Here is a 14,940-nt window from a genome sequence, read left to right on the forward strand (position 1 = left end):
ATCTTTCAAAGAAATTTTCCATTAAATTAAAATGTAAATTCAATGTTTTATCAAATTGTGTAAATATTATGCATATTTGATTGAATACTCTCGATGTTCGTATAATGGTTCAGTAAATGATTTCTCAAATGTGTTATTTACTCTTATATGAGTCGTATTTATACTTTGTGCATCTCACTGTACTACTAACTCAAGACTAAATACGAAATAAAAATTCAAGATATACGAAATATATAAAAACTGATTGATATCTCTAATACATAATGGATATCATGGCAGAATATATGGACTTGGAACTATTTTAAATTGGAAATACAAAGTGCATGTTGCAAACTTTGTGATTATAGTGCACAAAGTATAAATAGGACGATTCATATAAAAGTAAAAGACAAATAAAATAATGATAAGTCGCGACACGCGCGAAGTTTGCGAATGCGACATCAGTTTTCGTTAGATTGTTCTATTTCATTTGTGCGAGACGAAGTCTAAGAGATCGAGGCACGAGATATATATGTTTTACTATCCTGAAATATTTTATTGAAATATGTCGAGTCGAGCAAAGATCGTTACGATAAATATTCAGATAAAGTTATATTATTTTTCTTTTTTTTTCTTCTTTTTCAAAGATGCTGTTCGCGTGGCCAGTCGGTGGACCCTTTGCTGCGTCTGTGGCCATCAGTCGCAACGTAACATGTATCTGATATTCTAGATTTATTTCTGATCCCTCTATTAAAATCATCACAGCGATATCCTGATACGAGCGAGTGTTTATTTTTTTCAATGCCTAAGCAATCGTTAATTAATCTATGATTCTTTAATTATCATGTGGGAAATCATGAAAGAGATATGTAGTGATATCAGAGATCTTTTGATACGCTTGAATGGAATCCGCCGTTTTCTTCGCGAGAGCCGAAATTGATCAATAACTTCGACGATTATTTCACTTCCTATCTAGTGCGCAACAAAAGTAAATCTCGGAATCAGGTTAAACAAACGTTGCCCGGAACATAATAGTGCCCTAATGACTTGATAAGCACTCTCTCCACTGTGGTTGCCTTTGCAATAACGCGGTCGCACGGATCCTTTGAGAACGAAAGTATCTCTCGAGTTACAGGCCATGACGAGAATGATAATAGCAATGATAGTAGTAGAAACAGAGATTATTATCATCTTAAAGCGAGCTTTCTAAAAATATACGGATATGTGTATGGATACTAGAATATACGCGATAAATAGAAAGTATTTATACGCGTCAAATAAATTAAAGCAAATAATTTTGTAAAAAATGAATAATAAGATAATCATGTGAAATAAATTGCAAATTTGATAAAAATAAACATGATGCTAGGATTTACATGTGGTCATAGTTAATAATAAAAATATATGATAATAAAGGTTGTAATATTTAATATAATTTTATAATTTGATCAAGGAAACGAATACGCAGATAGTAGAAGAGGCTCTTTCGGAAATAGTACCGTGGGGCCGTGTTCATGTATACTGCATACATATGACCCTAAGAACCGGCCTGGGACCCCGTTCTACAAATTTTGACGTTCTATAAATGAAATTAAAACGATTAATTAATTTTTAATCAGAATTTCCCTATCTCGAGTTTTAAATCTGAGATTTGAACTAATCGGAATCGGTTTCCTCGTTTTCTCGATCATCCATCGATAAATCACCATTGACGGGATACTCGGTAAGCGATTTACGAGCGAATGACGTGTCACGCATTGCTCGACGTCTGGGAGGAGCGAAAGTCGTGACGGTGATCCTCGATTGGTCGACCAACCTCACCACAACCGGTAGGCATCAAGATAATTATACCGCCGCGATAAATTAGCCCGGCTTGTCACACGCCAAGCGGAACCTGTCCCAAGATACGAGGAAATCTTGTCCGATCCGCGGGATTTCACGGCGACCAATAAAGACGCTCGATTAAATCTGAAGCAAGAGATACGCCGACTGATCTGATTTATAATTATCTCACAAATGTGCCTGCCATTTTGATGTTAGAAATTCTCGCGCGAGACTCGATAATTAAAACAAACAATTCATTTTTAATCCAAGATCTTGCGGTTTTTGACACGACTGAAGAAAAGTGAAAAGCAAACTTTACGTACGATGAAAATTTCTCTGAAACCAGTGTAATGAGAAATATCTTTAAGCCAATATCGTTGACCATAGTAGAGATTGGAAATGAACAAACATATACTATTAACTTCAAAGCAGATTAAAGGTAACCGGACTTGCTGCAGGGGCAAAAAGCAAAGATCTCATGATTACATACATGTCGTAATCGTGACATTAAGTCGGAGCGTGCTATTAGAAAAAGCATCGCGCGGCCATTAGCATTAGTCATAAATAATCGCCCCGAAAATTCCTAACAATCTACAATTCGATCGCGCCCTTTCCCGCCGCGAGGTGATAAATTCGAGTTCACGGACATCATAATACATCCACCCACGTTCGACGCGACAAAAAATCGACCTGTTCCTGCTGTTCGGTTTAGATTCTAGATTAAACGCGTACCGTTGAACTTGTTTTTAACTAGCCAATGATCTATCGATCGAGACATTCCATTTCCTTTCTCGAGATTCCATCATCGTATTTCTTTCTGCGTATACGCGTTTAATATTATTCGATCATTAGTCATGTCATTAGTATTTAAACATTTAAAGATTTGACGTTCTTTAGATTGCCAATAAATATTTAACAATATTCAAACGTACACTATATCATATTTATAAGAGATGTAATCTACCCATGATTACTATCTTCCAACGAATTAAAAGTATTGCTAAAATTCACGCATCGATATTCAGATATTTAAATAAAAGAATTTCCAAAACCTGAAAATTATATAAGTATTTTAGATTAAATGTTTCTTATATTATATTAGAAAAATTATATTATGATATTGAAAGATGTTATAATGTTAAATATTTTCATAATAATTGACAATAATTAGTGATTAATAATTGACTGTTGCAGTCAAAAGTGTATTGAAAAGTGTATTGAAAAAAAAATTCCTTTAATATCACCTGGAAGGATTTAATTTAACTAACACGAATGTTTATCACATGATTTAACGCCCTATAATTTTGCTTTTTAATGTTTATGTCTCAATTTTCTACCGCAAGGAAATTGGCTAGATGAATTAGAAAAAAACACTTCATAAACCACTTGGACTTTTACGACTCAAGTTTTATCTTTATTCTACTCTTGCCTCGTGAGTACCATATCTTTAATTATTGGAATTATCTCTTAACTCTCTTTCTCTCGCACGATAATTATGAACCATTTTCAACAATATTTTAGCAGTGATATATTTATATCATACGATTAAATTTATGCCGTGAGGATATTCCGCTCCTCGCGTAATTCAAGCATGCTTATGTTCGCCGCAAGCGAACTTCGCGTTTCCGGCATCGAGTGCGAATTTCGTGCTTTATTCTCGTCCGCTGTTATGACAGCCGTCAGATCTTTATTGCTCATACAATTATATCGACCTATCGCATTCCGCATTGTCTTATCATGTAACAATACTTTCCTTATGCTATAAACGGCGGATATAAATAAATATAAAATTATACAAACAACATAAAATTCGTAAATCCGTATTTTGATTTTTACTATCGCATTCCCAAAAACCTCCGTTCATCCTGCATATGTTTCATTAATGAAGGAAGATGATATACTTGTCAAGTTCGTGATTAACGAGCAGTGCTCGCAGTTTATTTGCTGTGCTCTTAGACAGAACATCTTTGTGATTCCAGGATGATTCCCTCACACATTGGTAAACGATATTGGCTTTTCTGTGCTAGTTTATTGAGTAATAGCTAAATCAAAATTTGTGTATAATCAAAACTAAAATATTCGTATCTTACTTTACGCACGATAATTATGAACCATTTTCAACAATATTTTAGCAGTGATATATTTATCAGTGATATATATTTCAACAATATGTTAGCAGTGATATATTTATCAGTGATATATATTTCAACAATATTTTAGCAGTGATATATATATAACTATATATTTGTAACTGCAGCCATTCTGGGAGCTATCGAGATGAGTTTTACTAATTATACACTCAAGGAGATCCCTCCATCGTTTGTTTTACTGACAATATATATGTAACATTCTCTCTCAATTTTTCTGATTTTCTTTATTTGATTTTGTTATATATATATATATATATAAATTAATATTGTTACATAAAAGCTTGCTCATGTTATATTTTAAAATTTGGGGGAATAATTTAGAAACATAATAAATATATATTATTAAGTTTATTTTATAACAAAACAGTTATAATGGCAATACGAGTCTAGTGTCGATGTTATAACACATTTATTTATATTACAATCAAATAAATATTGATATTAAAGCATACAAAGAGAGGATAGCGAACGTTTCGACCCTATTTTTGGGTCATCTTCAGCGCGAAAGTATATAACAAAAGATAATATAATGAAAAAATATAATAACAAAGTGTTTTATATCGGAGTCTGTTACAAAGGGTGCTGTCTAAAGCGATAATAAATGTCTCGGTATCTCATTATCTTGACGATGCCTACGTAAAATTTATTTTATAAAGTGCTCTCTTTTTGTATCTCACATATATAATATAAAAATAATATATATTTTTAAATATCTGTCATATTAGAAAGACGTGACAGATATTTATTGCACAAATATTTAGTTTTTAATGCCGATTTTCTTCCATGACCTTTTAAATTTTCAAGCATCTCATTTTTGAAATTTCGAGCGAAAAAAACAAAACGGCAGCTTTTTGTTTATAAAAAATCGCAAAAATAATAATGCAATAATAAAACAAAAATATAGCTTTGAACATTGCAAAAATTATAATATTATATATATTAATTATATATTAAATAATTATATATATTAATGTGTGTGGATGTATATGTGCACTTTATAAGACTCATCTGTTAAAAAACAGTACAATTAAATATCTTCACCGTGATTTGCGAATACTAGTATTTTAAGAATTAATATTTTCTATTCCATCTGATAATGTAGATACAGGCATTTGATTATTTTCGTTTACTAGCGTTTACACCTCGGATGTTTTTCTTTACTGTCTCATCAAATGAGATACAATCGTTATTTGTTGGTATCGTTATCAATATCTATTACTCTGTTAGACTCTAATACTTTTGCATTGTCGCTTACATTATTTTCATTAACATTATGGAAAATACTTTCCTTTATTGTGTTATTATCTGGATTATTATCTGTTATTGTATCTATTATAATGAATACAAATATTTGGTTTTTAATGCTGATCCCCTGAGAGATTGCAGAAAAATCATTTTCAGAGTTTCATTTTGCACTCGATTGAGTTGGAAAATTTAGATGAATCGACGGAAGGGAAAGTGGTATTTATTCTATGATTATTTTGATCACGAAACATGCGAGAGTGATTAATATTTCCATTAATTGCGAGCATAATGACGATACAATCCTATGTAATAACAGGTTGGATGTATCGTGTAGGAGCACGATGCTTTATATATTTATTGAATTAATTAACAGCAAAGTAATAAAATCACAAAATCTTTTTCAAGCAAAAGGTATTTTTCTCCAATCCTTTATTCGCAATTTTGCTCTCTTTAATCTCGCCTATCTCCATTGTTATATCCGTGGGCTACACACCTGCTGAAGTGATTTTCTCAACGCGGTGCATTCCGAGCGGGAATCTCACAAATCGCGCCCGTCGATGTCGTTTGCACAATCGGCATTGCAAGACTAATTATCATCGTGGATAATAGGTGCCCGCACGGTATCGATCAAATTTCTAGCCGTGGGCGTGGTGGTTTCGTTGCGGCTGCTGCTCGCGTTTGCCGGCAAGCCTCGTCGAGGCTTTAAATGTCGGGGCTGCCTCGTTACTTGGTTGCATGTCTAGCAATCTTAATTCCATTGATCACACCGAAACGTATTACAAATACATTACGCGATTCCAAGAAACACCGAGCTTACATTTGCGCATGATTCAATACCGGCTCTATTACATTAACATCCAAACGAGCGGCGCTATTTCGCGTAGGGGCGACACTATAGAAGAGAGCAAAGGTATGCCCTCTCCACTTCGCAGTATCGTCGCCGATAGCGAGTCCAGTATGTAAATATAATCCGCAAAAAAGATACATCGCGCATGTGCGCCGATCTATGCGTAGAGCGAAACGTGGGCGGCTGGCAGCGTACGAGTCGACTTTGAATGAACTTCTTGCGCCACACAAGTGAATGGATCCGCGTGCGTTTAACGACGACGTCGACTCATTTCGCTCGGAGGGACCGGAAGTCTTCCGTCCCTGGTAACCGTACAGGTGTGGTCGTGGTTTGCGGAGGATGCCATGGAACGCGCGTGTTGCGAGACGTCGACGGTTCGATGATTGAGTATGAAATCAGATATACGCATAGCACGGAAATATTCATAGGACGTATAGGAAGAAACAAAGGAATTTCGTAGATATAATCGTATTCCTCGAAAATCGATTATCAACGCGCGACTCGTTTACCAAAAATGATCAAGTTCAAATTGGAAAAACATAAATAATGCGATAAAAAAATTGGATATTGTATATGAAAATTTTATATATACATATAAAAAATATTTCTCTATATAATTATTAAAAATTAATAGAGAAATCAAATGAATATATAGTTAAATGAATTATAATGTAATTATAATATATAGTTAATATGTAGTTTAATGAATTAGAAGAAAATCAATTTTATGTATTGCACGCAGATGCAAGGATGTGAATAGAGAAAGTTTACGATTATATGATTAATCGAAAATAATTAAATCTTCGGAAAATATTGTGGCGAACTCAATAACGAATGTGATATTTAATCGTTCAAAATGGAAAATCAAGTTATAACTTATGCTATTTATCAAGATAGAACCGACAGCAAGAAGAGACTTGTAGTAAATCATATTATACTGTATATTTTTAAAAAGTTATAGGCTTTCAAGGAAAGCTTGAATAAAGATTTCTTTAACCTGATTGGTCAATCAAACGCTTCAAAGCATCCTCAGCGTCTCTTTGACCGCAGCCAACGTCTTGTGGTAAGCAGGGTTTTATTCCAGGTGGAGAATTTTTGAAATTTTGAAATTATCATTACTTTTTTAAAATGGATAATTTTTTTACACATAGATCGATTTCTCGTAATACTTGCTATAAAAAATTCTTAGAGTAGAGCAGCCAAAAATTGAATGGCTTACGAGGATATTTTATGCTTCATTCTGACACATTTTAACAAAATATGTGATATTTTGTAAAATATTCGTCTTTCGATAATCTTATTTTAATAATTTTCTGTAATCTCGCAACTAACAATGAAGATACCCGATGCATTGCACGCAAACTTGGTGCGAGACACTACCGTATTTCTTGATTATTTTATTATACTATTATTATTATTGTTATTTTATTTGCTTTCGGATTCTTACAAATATATTTCTAATGTAAGAGGATTAAGTTTCTATATAAATAATATTATTAAGAGAAAGGAGGAACATTTATATATACATATAAATTGTCAAATAGATACCGCTATAATAAATGAAAAAATTATATTAGAAATTATAAAAAATTATAAATTACGTAAGTTATTAAATTTTTTATTAATTCTTATCGAGTAATTTATGGGTGATAAAAATCTGTGATTGTGACAATCATATACTTTTAGATATAAACTATATGATAACAATACATTAATAAAGGAGAAATTAACTTGGCACAGAATAATTTTAAAATTAAGAAATATATTAAATTCCAAAACACAACCAAAAATAAAATTAGAACAACCCGACTGGAAATTAAGATAAGGTCCTAATAAGGACCATATAACATTTGCCTGATTTCGTTGTCAGGACCTAACATTATTACCTTATCAGTACCCGAGTAAACATGTAACGCTGTTTCCTTATAAGATCCATATAGGGTATTATAATCAGGTTCTTATAAAATTATATATATATTAGGTCCTCATAAGGGATGATATATAGTCATGATTAGGTATTTTAGTAGGGACTTGATATATATTTAATAATTTTAAAATTATTTAAAATGATGTCCGGAGATATCCGGACGACCGGGCCTCCCCGGACTGCCGGCCTGGGTTGCACCAGGTCGCTCGGAAGTATTCCGAGGCAGGATGGAGGAAGCTCGATGGGTAATAGGGGAAGAGAGGTCACCTCTCTCTTGACTAACCCATCGGGCCTGCCACCGGAGCCGCTGAGACGTATTCCCAGGTCGGGATTCGGTGGCGAGGGAAGGATACTCGGTGGGGTATCGCGACGGCTCCATTTTAAAGCGACCCCATCGAGAAGGAGTGGCCCCCCATGGGTGAGTAAGGGGCTGGAGCCTAGTCAGCGGCATCGAACAGCGCTTTTGCCACGCACGTTTAAGTCAATAAATTTAATTAATTCCAAGATTGATTAACTTGCGAAATATTGCAATTAAAATAAATTAAATTTTCATATAATAAATTAAAATCGGCCGTAATGCAAAAGTTTATGAGTAGTAATATTAATTTTTTCCTAAATTTCATTAATATAAATTGTTCTCTAAATGAACAATTACTAATGAACTATCCTGAAATCGACAAAACACTGTCGTTTAATTATATCCAATGTAAACTTGACATTTGAATTCATAAAAATAAAAAATGTATGATATAATTTGTTTATACCTCATTTGTAGCTGTTTGCATCGTACTTTCGTTTTATTTTTATTTACGAGAAGTTTCCAGTTTTTGGAGCTTATATCTCAAAGAATTAAAAAATGATCAGAGCTTAATTTTGATATTTTAATCTCGTAATGTATTGTTCGATAGAGAGTTATTTGTATCCATTTATACCATTTTCTATTTCATTTGTACCACAAAAAGACAGCATATTTTAATTTTTAAATATCGTTTACAAATTAACAATTTTGTTAAGCTATCATCGAACGGCAAACGAGATTCAACAGACATTCATTCATATTTCGCTTATATCTTAAAGAATATACAAATACATTTTTTAAAGTACTCCTTATAAAGAATAGTTTGGCAATTTTTTTAATATATCATAAAACGGGATTAGTATAAAATTGTTTGTACTCATTTGTACTATTTTTTATTTTGTTTGTATGCATTTTAAAGAATACAATACTGCATTATCATCTTTTTGTTTTTAATTATTCTATATAAGGGACAGTTGGACCATTTTTTTAAATATCATTAAATCGACCAATGACATTCAATACAGAATCAGTTTATAACTGCCTGTACTATATTTTATTTCGTTTATCTTTTAAAGCGTACAAACCTACAGTATTTGTTTATTTTTAAATACTTCTTATTAAGAATCATTTTTCAACTTAAATCATTTTTTATATTATACGATTAACAGAAAACTGCTTATAATCATACTATTTCTTTATGTGTACCTCAAGGGTAAATTTTTTATTTTTAAGCACTCCTTATAAGGAATAACCTAATCACTTTTAACTATTATTGAGCGGTCAACGGGATTCAACAGAAAACCGTTTGTATCCGTCTGTACCATTTTTTATTTGTATCTTATAAAGTATACAGAAGTGTACAGAAATATAGCACTTTTTATTTTCAAGTACTCTTTGTGATACCTATAAGTATTCTTTCAAGAATAACTTAGCCATTTTTTCTCGTTCAATGGCTAACAGGATTCAACAGAATCCTCTGTAATTCTGTACCATTCTTTTATACCTTAAAAGGATACCTTAAATAAAAATACACATTTTTTAAGTATTTTTTATAATTTGGTGATGGGTAATTTAGCCGTTTTTAAAAATATCAAACAGCCAATGGGATTCGACAGAGAATCTTTTATACCCATTTACACTTTTTATTTGGTTCGTATCTCAAAAGATACAGAACTATACATAGCAGTTTTTAATATTATCCTTTATAAGAAGAATTTGACCGTTTTTAAATATTATTAAACGGCTGACGCAAAATTGTTCATATTCATCTGTATTTTTTATTTAATTCATATCTCAAAAAGTATTTTGAGATATGAGGTACTATAGTATTCTTTTAATTTTCAATTATCCTTTATAAGAAATATTTAAATAATTATAAAAAATCGCTCTTTTTAAATATATCATAAAATGGGATGATAACGAATCATTTATATTCAGTTTGTATCGCTTTTGATTTCACTAATATCCTTAAAATGATATAGAATTATAGCATTTTTTTTATTTCTTAGATTTAGCCGTTTTAAAGATATTCTAAAATGCTCAACAGAAATCGATAAAAAAAGTCCCGTTTTTTACCCGAGACTTTTGAATTCGTTTGTACTATTTTTGATTTTGTTAGTATCTCAAAGAGTACAGAATTATAGCATTTTCTAATTTGTAAATATACTTTATAAGGAGTAACTTGGCCATTTTTAACACGTTCACTACTGCCTTTTGACTGGAAAACCGACCACCACAGGCCAAACTGTGATGCTACGGTTCATTTCTGTTACACAAGTGTGATGTTAGATTTTCATAAAAATATATATATATATAAATAATCACATATATATCATTATAATATATATATATATATATATATATATATATATACAGGTATATATATAAATATATATATGTGATGCATGATAGTGAATATGTTAAAAATATAATAAAATGTTTATATAATAGAATTCTCGATAGAAAATCGTTTGTATCCGTTTGTATATCCGCTTTTGATTTCATTTGTACTACAAAATGCGATATTTTGTAGTAGCCGATTTAACATTTTTCATAAAAAATTGAAAAAAAAAAAAACTAGTTTCAAATCTTTTTATGTAAAATAGTATAAAAAACGCAAATAATTCTCTATCAAAAAAATGACAAAATATTATTTTAATAAAATTAAAATATCTTAAAAGCTGGCTAATTTTTTGATTACCTTGTATTTTTAATTCTTTGAAACATAAAGGAAATAAAGTGCGGTACAAACAAGTACAAATAAACTGTTATTAATTTTTATAAAATCAGACGCCAAGTTTCCTTCGCTTTTAATTATCTCACAAATTAACGTTTCAATTAACTCGCTCTCTTTTCGCCACTTATACACTACCCGTATCTTTTACCAGCGATGCAATTTACCGTTACGTAAGCACGTGCGGCTGCATTAAATCTTCTCGCAAGGTGTAACCGCGGGGAGATACCATGGAGAGGAAAGAGGAAGGGAAGGAGAGCAAGATGGGAAGCAGAGCAAGACATATCGTAAGGTCGGTACAGTCATATAACAGAATCGACGTCATCTCGTAATCGATATTCAAATCAATACCTCCTCCCTCTCGAGTGTAAAACTAAATCGAAATCAATGTTTTGCCGAATTGATAGAAACGTAGAAAGACGAATAAATCTTTTATTTTAAAAAATTTTCCAATCATTAATTAATAATAATTATATTGCAAGAAAATATTGTGAAATATTCAAAGTAATAATATCAAATAATATTTGGATCGCTTAAATTGGCTATATAATCTAATTTGAACTAGTTATCTAGAATCTAATCATTATATAACCGAAACGAGAATACATTCAGCTTCACATTTCCAATAAATGATCGTTCTAGTGGGTTTATCGATCCTCTAAAACTTTATTAAAAGATTACAGGGGAGATGTTTTCCGGACGTGATCGATAAAGCACGATGGCCGTGGTAATTGCGGGTTCGTCGTCCCGAAAATCACAGTGATTCCGCGATCCCACAAAATCGTGTGTCGCTAGAAGCCGCCCGACAATTATCGCCCGGGCGCGAACAAGCCGCATAAATTGTCAACGCGTGTAATTAGCAGCTGGCCACCGCGTCCTTGAGTAATCAGCAATTAAGTGGCGCGTAATTGCCTAATACCCGCCCGTCATTCGGACACGAACTATCATGTGATAAGATCACTGACCGTCGGCCGCAGGCCATCTTTAAACAGGTAGACGTGTATACGTATATGTACAAATACATCGCTCGTCTTGTTCACCGGTCCCTTCAAGCACCTTTTCGTCGACCATCGCCTTCCAAACAGGTAGCGACCGGATTTTTTCATGGTAGACATGCAACCGGATCTTTTTTATTTCCTTTTATTTTTAGCGTATTGCAAAAAACAGATAATTAAGCGAGTTAAGAGTAAGTGAAAGTAAAGTAGACAGATGTTCCGCGCATTTGAGAGAATATTAATTGATTTATATTTAACTTGAGATTTTCTGTGATTGATTTTAATTTTATTAATATAATTATAATATTTTAACCCAGAAGGTTAATCACTGATTGAAGCTATATATATACTATTATAAATATCATATAGAATACAGAGAAAATACACCAACAGAATAGGAAGAAAGCGTTCTAATATTTATAAAAAAAGACAATAAATTTGAATGTGCCAATTATCGAGATATCATAAAGAGAGGAAAATTTGAGAGAAATATTTATATTATATGCAAGACATATATTGGACCGAAAAACATTAAAATATCGAATAAAAATTAATAAAGAAATATATGAATTAAATTGTAAAAACCAGATATAATTCATAAGATAAAAATAAATCATTTAAGATGAACAAGACATGTTCAGAGGAATAATGATAGAGAATGCTAAAATTCGCTGGAAAGAATAACTAGTAAGGAAAAGATGTTTAGGATGACTCTGAGATTGAGATAATATCCGGAAATATCTGCAAATATATACATACATATATTCTACTTAAGTTTTATTGATTTATAAAAAATAAAAAAAAGGAGAGCAAAAAGAAGATGAAAGAAAGGGAAAGAAAAAAACATTCGAAGTAAATGAAGTGCTGACTTTCTGCGACATATTTTTTAAAAACTATTTAATCTCATTTAAATTATGGAACTCTGTAGTTCGCAAAGAATTTTAGATCCTATAAATTCTATAGATTTCAACAATAATTTGAATAAACATTTAATTCAATAAACATCTTTTTTTAAGCTTAGCGCTGGCATTAGTGTTTACAAATATATTATATATGTTCCGATAAAATATCTCAAAGTATCGATTCGAATTGGAACATTCTTTATCTCAAATCAAAAGTAAAGGCAACAGAACCAGAAACGCTGAACGTATTGAGTAGAAAAAATTTTTCTTAAAATATATTACATAATTATTGGAGCATATTGCTCATACAAAATAAAGATCGCAAAGAATATGAAAGAAATTCTGTCGACAGACGTTTCGACCTTACTCCAGGTCCTTTTCAATGTCAAAACTATACCCCTTCGCGCTCGGATTCTATGTCTATAATTTGGCTTTCTGATTATTCGATAGATATAGGACTGCATGTCTGAGTTGTGCTAACCTAGCACAAGTTAGCACAACATTCGATTTTTCAAGAACAACGATATAAAGGGCACTTTACTCTTGAGCGTGGTCTTTCCCACTCGGAATCTATGTCCATAATTTGGCTTCCTGATTGTTCGATAGAGATGAGACTGTATATCTAAGTTGTGCTGTCCTAGCACAAGTCAGCACAACATTCGATTTTTCAAGAAAAATGATATAAAGGGCACTTTACTCTAGAGCGCGGCCCTTCGCGCTCGGATTCTATGTCCATAATTCGGCTTTCTGATTATTCGATAGATATAGGACTGATCTGTGAATGAAGATGATATTAAGCTCTTCATTTCTTAGATTAATATTTTTTTCATGTTCGTTAATACGGGTTTTTAGCTGTCTTTTCGTTTGGCCTACATATGAGGCTTCACATTTACTGCAGCTTAACTTATAGACAATATTGTTGCATCTTTGACTTATCGGTGATTTTTCTCGCGATCGGGAATTGTGCTTATAATTCAATAATTTGTGCTTATTAGAGGCGTTGATTAATTTAAATAAAATACATTAAGTCATGGCAGTAGCGGTAATGGACCAATATAAATATTATTATTATGTCATACATGCATCAATCAAAACATCTACTAATAACTTCAATTACAAATATATATCTAATGTTAGAGAATTAAGTTCTTATATTAACAATATTATTAAGAGAGAGCAGCAATGTTTATGTATAAATATAAATTGTCAAAAAGATAGCGCCATAATAAATGAAAAAATTATATTACAAATTATCAAAAATTATAAACTAATTACAATTAAATTGTATCATAATAACACAATAATAAAGGAAAAATTGACTTTGCACACAATGATTCTAAAATTAAAAAATATATTATATTCGAAAAAGCAGCCGAAAATAAAAGTAGAATTAATGCTTGAAAAAAGAGAAAAAGTTACTTTTCATATAGAAACTTATAAAAATATTAATACTGAGTCAAAATTAGTGAAATCGGACACTAAAAATGGACCTATTGAATCCCAATCAGTTTAGTGCACACTTACGTTGCTATATGTGTAGAGAATACTCAGAAAAATTTTTGTCAAAAAATTCGCATTTTTGGCGATGTTATAAACAAATTAATTTATAAACGACTTTTTTTTCAAATTGATATATCTCCGGAAGTACTCGATGAAATTTGATGAAATTTTGAGGGTAGATTCGTGAAAAATAATTTAAAAGAAATAAAAATAAAATTTATGAAAATTTAAAATTTGTTTTTAAATAATTAATTTTTAAATAAACAATTAAAAAATTAATCTACTTCTCGTAGGTTTAGAAAAAAAAGCTTTGAAGCATAATATTCCTTATGCTTTAAGCTATATTTACGCGAAAGAAAATTACTGTATTTCCAAATAGAATAAGAGTTATGAATATTTTAATGTGAAATGTACGAACGAGATATCTGTCACAGAAGACTCGCATCGGGTTATCTACCTTACAGACTCGCTTTCTATCATTGCAACTTTTGAAATTATTAATCTTATTTAACTGTGACTTGAAAAATGTTTATTATTTA

This window comes from Camponotus vicinus, unplaced genomic scaffold, assembly GCF_025532165.1.
Source record: "Camponotus vicinus isolate PSW18456_S1 unplaced genomic scaffold, iyCamVici1.0 SCAF_4, whole genome shotgun sequence".
Classification (NCBI taxonomy): Eukaryota; Metazoa; Arthropoda; class Insecta; order Hymenoptera; family Formicidae; genus Camponotus; species Camponotus vicinus.